At 39.0% G+C, this 5892-nt stretch overlaps 1 pseudogene; it reads left to right on the top strand.

The window, feature by feature from the left end:
* The first annotated feature begins 4976 nt into the window (after nucleotides 1-4976).
* Nucleotides 4977-5489, top strand: LOC102824163 (annotated as a pseudogene).
* Nucleotides 5490-5892: the final 403 nt, after the last annotated feature.

Genomic DNA, 5892 nt, shown 5'->3' with positions numbered 1-5892 from the left:
AACTCCTAAGACTACATATCCAACAACTAAACCGTTTTAAATGATAACCACAAACATCTACCCAATCTAGGTAAGCATTAGTAGAGGCATGATTATAACAAAGGTTAAAAAGAACAAAATAATGAAACGGGTGCATTTTCTCGTCTGTTCCAGGGTCTTGGAGCAATCATCTGTCTCAGATGTCATCTGCTTCTGTCTGCACGGGCACTTAAATGTAACCTTCAATACTCCAGTAGTTTGGCTAGTCTAAAGAAGAGTCTTACGCATTTTTAATGGTGATAAATGGCTCCAAGGGTTTATTTCCTTCAAATTTTGCTCTGTATGGATTGATGAGGACTAAGTATAGATAGTCCTTTCCTAGAAATCTCTAATAAGTCTTTTACATGATGTCTCTTCCATGCACGTATTCTCCTAGGGTGGTGATAGGCAGATTTCAGACTCTAGTTTCTGTTCATCCAGGTTTCTCTTACCTTTTGTAAATATTCTTTAGAATATTGAATTAAAGACTGGCAATACTTCAGTAATTTTTTCTTTGTTGGCTACCAGGCAGATTTAATATTTCCCCCTTTTCGTTAAATTCACAATTTCATTTGAATGCAATTTCTGTTCCCAATAAATCATAACTTAACAAAAAAAGTTTTAAATCTTCAATAGGCCCAAGAGATATCAGAGAAGGTTGGAATGAACCATTATTTGGTAACCCTAGTGTAGTGGGTTGCAAACGGCAACGTCAGCAGTTCGAAACTACCAGCTGTTCCACGGGAGAAAGATGAAGCGTTCTGCTCCCGTAAAACTTTACAGCCTTGGAAACCCTGTACAGGGTCGTTATGAGTCAGAACCAACTCCATGGCATATAACCACCTGCAGCACTGCTTTAAATGGGAGTCCTGGTGTGGCACTGCGGGCAATGCGCCAGACTCAAAGCCTTTGAAATGCAAGGTCAGAAACCCTATACATGCTGCTATGGGTCAGAACTGACTCCATGGGCACTTAACAACAACTGCTTTAAATATGTTAATACTCTGGGATAAGGCTTTCATGAACAGGTGGAGTTAATACCAGACAGGATGGCTCTAAATTCAATTAAAACTTGGAAGGTTCTATTTACATGTAATTTCTGCTTGCAGATTAAAAACCAATACTGGATAAGCCCCTTTTTTGTTCCGAGAATCCCTTCATTGTGTATTAGATTGCTGATTTTTTTTTTTTTCTTTCCCATTGAGGGGTATGTCAGTCTTTTACTTTTTTATATTAAAATATTCATTTTTTTAGTGGTCAGATTTTATTTATTTTTATTTTTATTTTTTGCAACAGTGACAAATATCTGCATTTATGGCCTTGAAAAGGAACCCTGGCAGCACAGTGGGTTATAAATTGGGCTTCAAGGTCAGCAGTTTGAGTCCACCAGCTGCTCCACAGGTGAGTTTGAACCTCCAGTCTTGGTTAGCATCTGAGTGCTTAATCTAACCACAATAGAAACATTCAAAATTCTGTAGTCCATCCCTATGTTGCTCACTTTGAAAGCTGATCAAATACCAACCTTTGATCTTACAAACCCACTGATTAGAAAAGCATTCTCTATCCCACAAATCAGTTAAATTAATTCTAAGAATAAAGATAAAATAGTGGACCGCTCCAAGTTTTTAGTGATATTCAGGTGTCTTTGAGATGAAGCTTTTAAACACTCATCTTTCCAGAATAGCTGCTCCCTTTTTCCTGGATTGTATAATATATCATTCTGCTCTCCTGTCACTTTCAAATCTGCCCATCACCTCTGGTGATGGAGAGTGGTACAAAAATAGAGTTCCCCTGTTTGATGCTGTGTGTGTCCACACCAACTGTAGATTTCTGCATGAAAAGGCATTTAAGCCACCATTCTAAATCAGAGGTTGACAATGGTATCAATTGAATTTGTATGCAGGAACCATCTCCAAAGTTCTTTTTTATTTTTAATTTATCCTGATGATGAGGATTAGATATATTTTCAAGATTACATTATTGCCTTATAGAAGAGTACAACTGTGGAGTGATGTAAAGTGTACCTTGGTAGCAGATAGAGGGTCCAAGGTGTATAATTTCTGAAATCATCAGATACCAGTGGGTGTTTTGTATCAGTAAAGTGAATACACCTGTCCATGTTACAGCTGGTTCTCTAAGGGGAGGGCAAAAGGATCCTCATCTTGGGGCAAAATAAGTGTGACCCATGATCTTGGTAGAGTCCACACATTTCAGGATGTTACCTGAACATTCTTAACTTACCTTTAAGTTATCTGAAAACTTTCTAATTTAAATCTACACTCCTATCATTGTAATGAAATGCTTTATACATTTTTAGACCAGGTCATGTTACTAATTAGCCATAAGTCTGGTGACTGGTCTGAAAGAAGCAATATTACCTACTATTTAAAATCTGGGAAGAGCCAGGGCCAAGAGAGCTTTCTCTCCTGGGTTTTGCTCCAGCTAGAAAATTGCAGTATTAAACATTTTTGTGTATGCCTTTAATAGTGATAATTTTGATATGCCCTCACCTAGATCATGTCCTTGAAAGCGGCAGCAGGGGCCTTGTATTACTATGCGGAGAAACAGAAGTGAGGTAGAGCTTCCCTTCTGAACATCAGAAAAACCTCTGGAGATGACAGAAGCTAAGGGATATGTGAGAAGTTGAGTGAAATAAATGCAAAACTTTTTTTGTCAGAATTCATGTAGCTTAGGGATGGTACAGGTAATGCATTCAGACTGTTTTAAGCAAGTAGATTATTTATATCCTGAGCTAATGCACAATGGACTTAGAACAGCTTATAAAAACACAACCAGTAAAATACTAAAACATAAATAAAATATTAAGACCAGGGAAAATATAAATAAGAATAGGAAGAATTGACCAAAAGGAAAAGAGAACACACATAAGCAGAAATAATGGCCAAAGTGGTTGGTGTAATTGAGACATAAATTTGTGTCTGATATATCACAAAGTCAAAGAAAAAACTGGGAAACATAGTTATTTACATCATTTTCATTTTCTATGAAAAAAATATACCAGGACTTTAGGAGAAAAAAAAAAGCTATTCCTAAACTGCATTTTTTTAGATTGCATTTTTAAAGCATATTTCTTATGTAAGTAAGCAATACATCATTTTTGAATTTCAACTTAAATTTCTCACTTGGAAGTAAAATCATTTGTCACACACACAGTTGTTCAGTTTTAGTTTAAAAGTTTACTGTTTCACTTATAGCCACAATATGGCGTGTAACCCCAAAATTGCCTTTTAGTCATTGATTCTGGTTTTTATTTATCCTTAAAAGTAGGCTAGACACTCCCCCAATCCCTTCATGGAACTTATAGTTTAATCAGGAAGCAAATCCTACAGAGGTGAATAAAGCTAGAGGGAGCTTGAGGTTCAAACTACTAGAATGAGTTGTTTCCCTTACAAGATGGGATTTGAACTAATCTAGAAAAATTAATAGAAGTTTATAAAGGGAAAGGACTATTGTTACTCCATAAGACTAACCAATGAAGGAAACGTTAATACACATTGTTGTTTTTAAGTGTTGTCAAGTCAGGTCCGACCCATAGCGACCCTGTATAGGGTTTCCAAGGAGCAGCTGGTGAGCTTGAACCACTGACCTTGTGGTTCAAACTAACCTTGTGGTCCAGCATAGTAACCCACAGTGCCACACCAGGACACCTCATTACATATTAAACAATTTACATTAAAAGCCTTCAAATCCAGATGGATTTGTTTTTATCCAACAAATAGAATTGGTCTTTTTGTTAAGTTTTCCTATAACAAATAGCTCCATGAATAATTCTTAAAGACAATCTGTAATACACTGAGCTAGAAAATTCTAATAGAACATTGCCACAGTTGAAATTCAACTGTCATCATTTTAGTTATTCTTCTTCTGAAGAGAACTGGGATCTGACAATAAAAACCTGATGGTTCAGACACAGCCAACAAAACTAGTTGCAGTCAAGTCAGTTCATGGTTGCTGTTGTTGTTGTTAAGTGCCGTCGAGTCAGTTCCGACCCATAGCGACCCTGCACAGGGTTTCCAAGGAGTGACAGGTGAGTTTGAACCGCCAACCTTGCAGTTCAAATGACTTTGCAATCTGGCGCATTAACCCACAATACCACACCAGAACTCCAACATCACATATAGCAGAGCAAACTTGTGCTCCTCAAGGTTTTCAAAGACTGATTTATCAGAAATAGATTGCCAGCCCTTTCTTCTAGATGCCACTTTGTGAATGCAAACTTCCAACCCTTCTGTTAGTAGTGGAGCTTATTAACTGTTTATGCCACAGACAGAGCACACCGGTACTAAAAACACACAAGCAAACAAAAAAGGTCTCCACTCTGTCCTGTCACCTATTTCATGAAATTATCTTTATTAAGTTGATTGTCTCCTACATAATGCACACTTAATGAAGGCAGATGTTCACAACAGGGTTCAGCATTGATCGACAAATATAAGACCTTAATAGAAATTTTAAAAGACAATTCTAAGAAGGGGAAAGAGAATCAAACATAGAGGTGGGGGAAAAGGGTGTCATTTCATCTGTAAGCATTTATTACAAAAATGTTATTTATTGTATGTTGTCTTCCACAGCTGCTCTGTAATAGATTTGAAAAGTTTTTTTTTTTTTTTGTTTTGTTTTTTTGCTATCTATTTACAAGGTTATCTGAGAGTGCTCAGATTTTAATTCTTGAAATTCACAAGAATGAAGTACATTGAGAAAGAGTTAACTGGTGCTAGCTGCCCTGGAAAATACTTTCCTCTAGCTCCCATGGCTTTCTGGAAACAGATACCCAGAGATAAATATAAGTGTGTCTTAATATGTTGAGAACAATTACCCAGGTAATTTAAAAGGCAATGATACAAAATCATGGAAACGTTTATTAAACAAAAAGTCAAAATGTGTGTGGGAGTGAAGATGCGAGTTCCGCCGGAAGCTCCGAGCGGCCCCTGCCCCTTATGGCAGCAGTAGTTCTAGGGGGAGACACCATGGGTCCAGAGCGTACCTTCCCTAATCAGACTGAGGAACTAGGGCCTCACTGGGGCCCCACAGAAGGCACTGGAGATTGGAGCAGTGAGGAACACGAGGAAGAGTAGGAGGAAGCTGGGGCAGGCCCAGCTTACCAACCCCTAAACCAAGAACCTGAGCCAGAGGAAGTAGAGTTGGCACCTGTGGAGGATGGAGAAGATGTAGTGATCGACATCCAGGAGCAGATCCAGGCCCTGGAACTGCATTTGTCAGATCCTCCATTAGAAAGTGAAGATGAAGAAGATGAAGGAGCTACAGCACTTGGTGACCACAGCTCAATTCCCATGGACCCGGAATATGAGCTGGAGAAAAGGGCAATGGCTGGAATAAGCCTCCCTGTGCCAAGAGTTCCTGCCTGGGCTCGGGAGATCTCAGATGCTCAGTGGGAAGATGTGGTATAGAAGGCCCTCCAAGCCTGGCAGACATCCCCAGCCTGGAAGTGACAATGCTGAGAGCTGCCTTCTTACCCTGCTTTCCAGGCCAGAACCAGCACAGGACTGAACACATCCCTGGTTTTAATGTCCATCTTCCCCCATCTCTCCACATCAAGGCAAATCAGACTTCTTCTCAGACCTACTTTATTCAGGGCTGTACATATGGGGCCATTAGCCCAAGCGCAGCCCACCTAAGCATGTATTGCTCTGTGGAGAATAAAGCAACCTATGTACACATACCCTCACACACAAAGCCCAAATGTGTGAAGGTATTGTTTCTTAATATACCCTCAATCAAAACCTTTATAATTTTCAAGTCTGTATTTCCAACTCTGAAACCCTTCCCCAAATAATTCTGTGCTCTTTGATTTACACCATGTCAAATGGCAGTTTTGGCATCTTTGAGGGACTC

Source organism: Chrysochloris asiatica, unplaced genomic scaffold (genome assembly GCF_000296735.1).
Source record: "Chrysochloris asiatica unplaced genomic scaffold, ChrAsi1.0 scaffold00019, whole genome shotgun sequence".
NCBI classification, from domain to species: domain Eukaryota; kingdom Metazoa; phylum Chordata; class Mammalia; order Afrosoricida; family Chrysochloridae; genus Chrysochloris; species Chrysochloris asiatica.
This window is presented reverse-complemented; position numbering and strand designations above follow the sequence as displayed.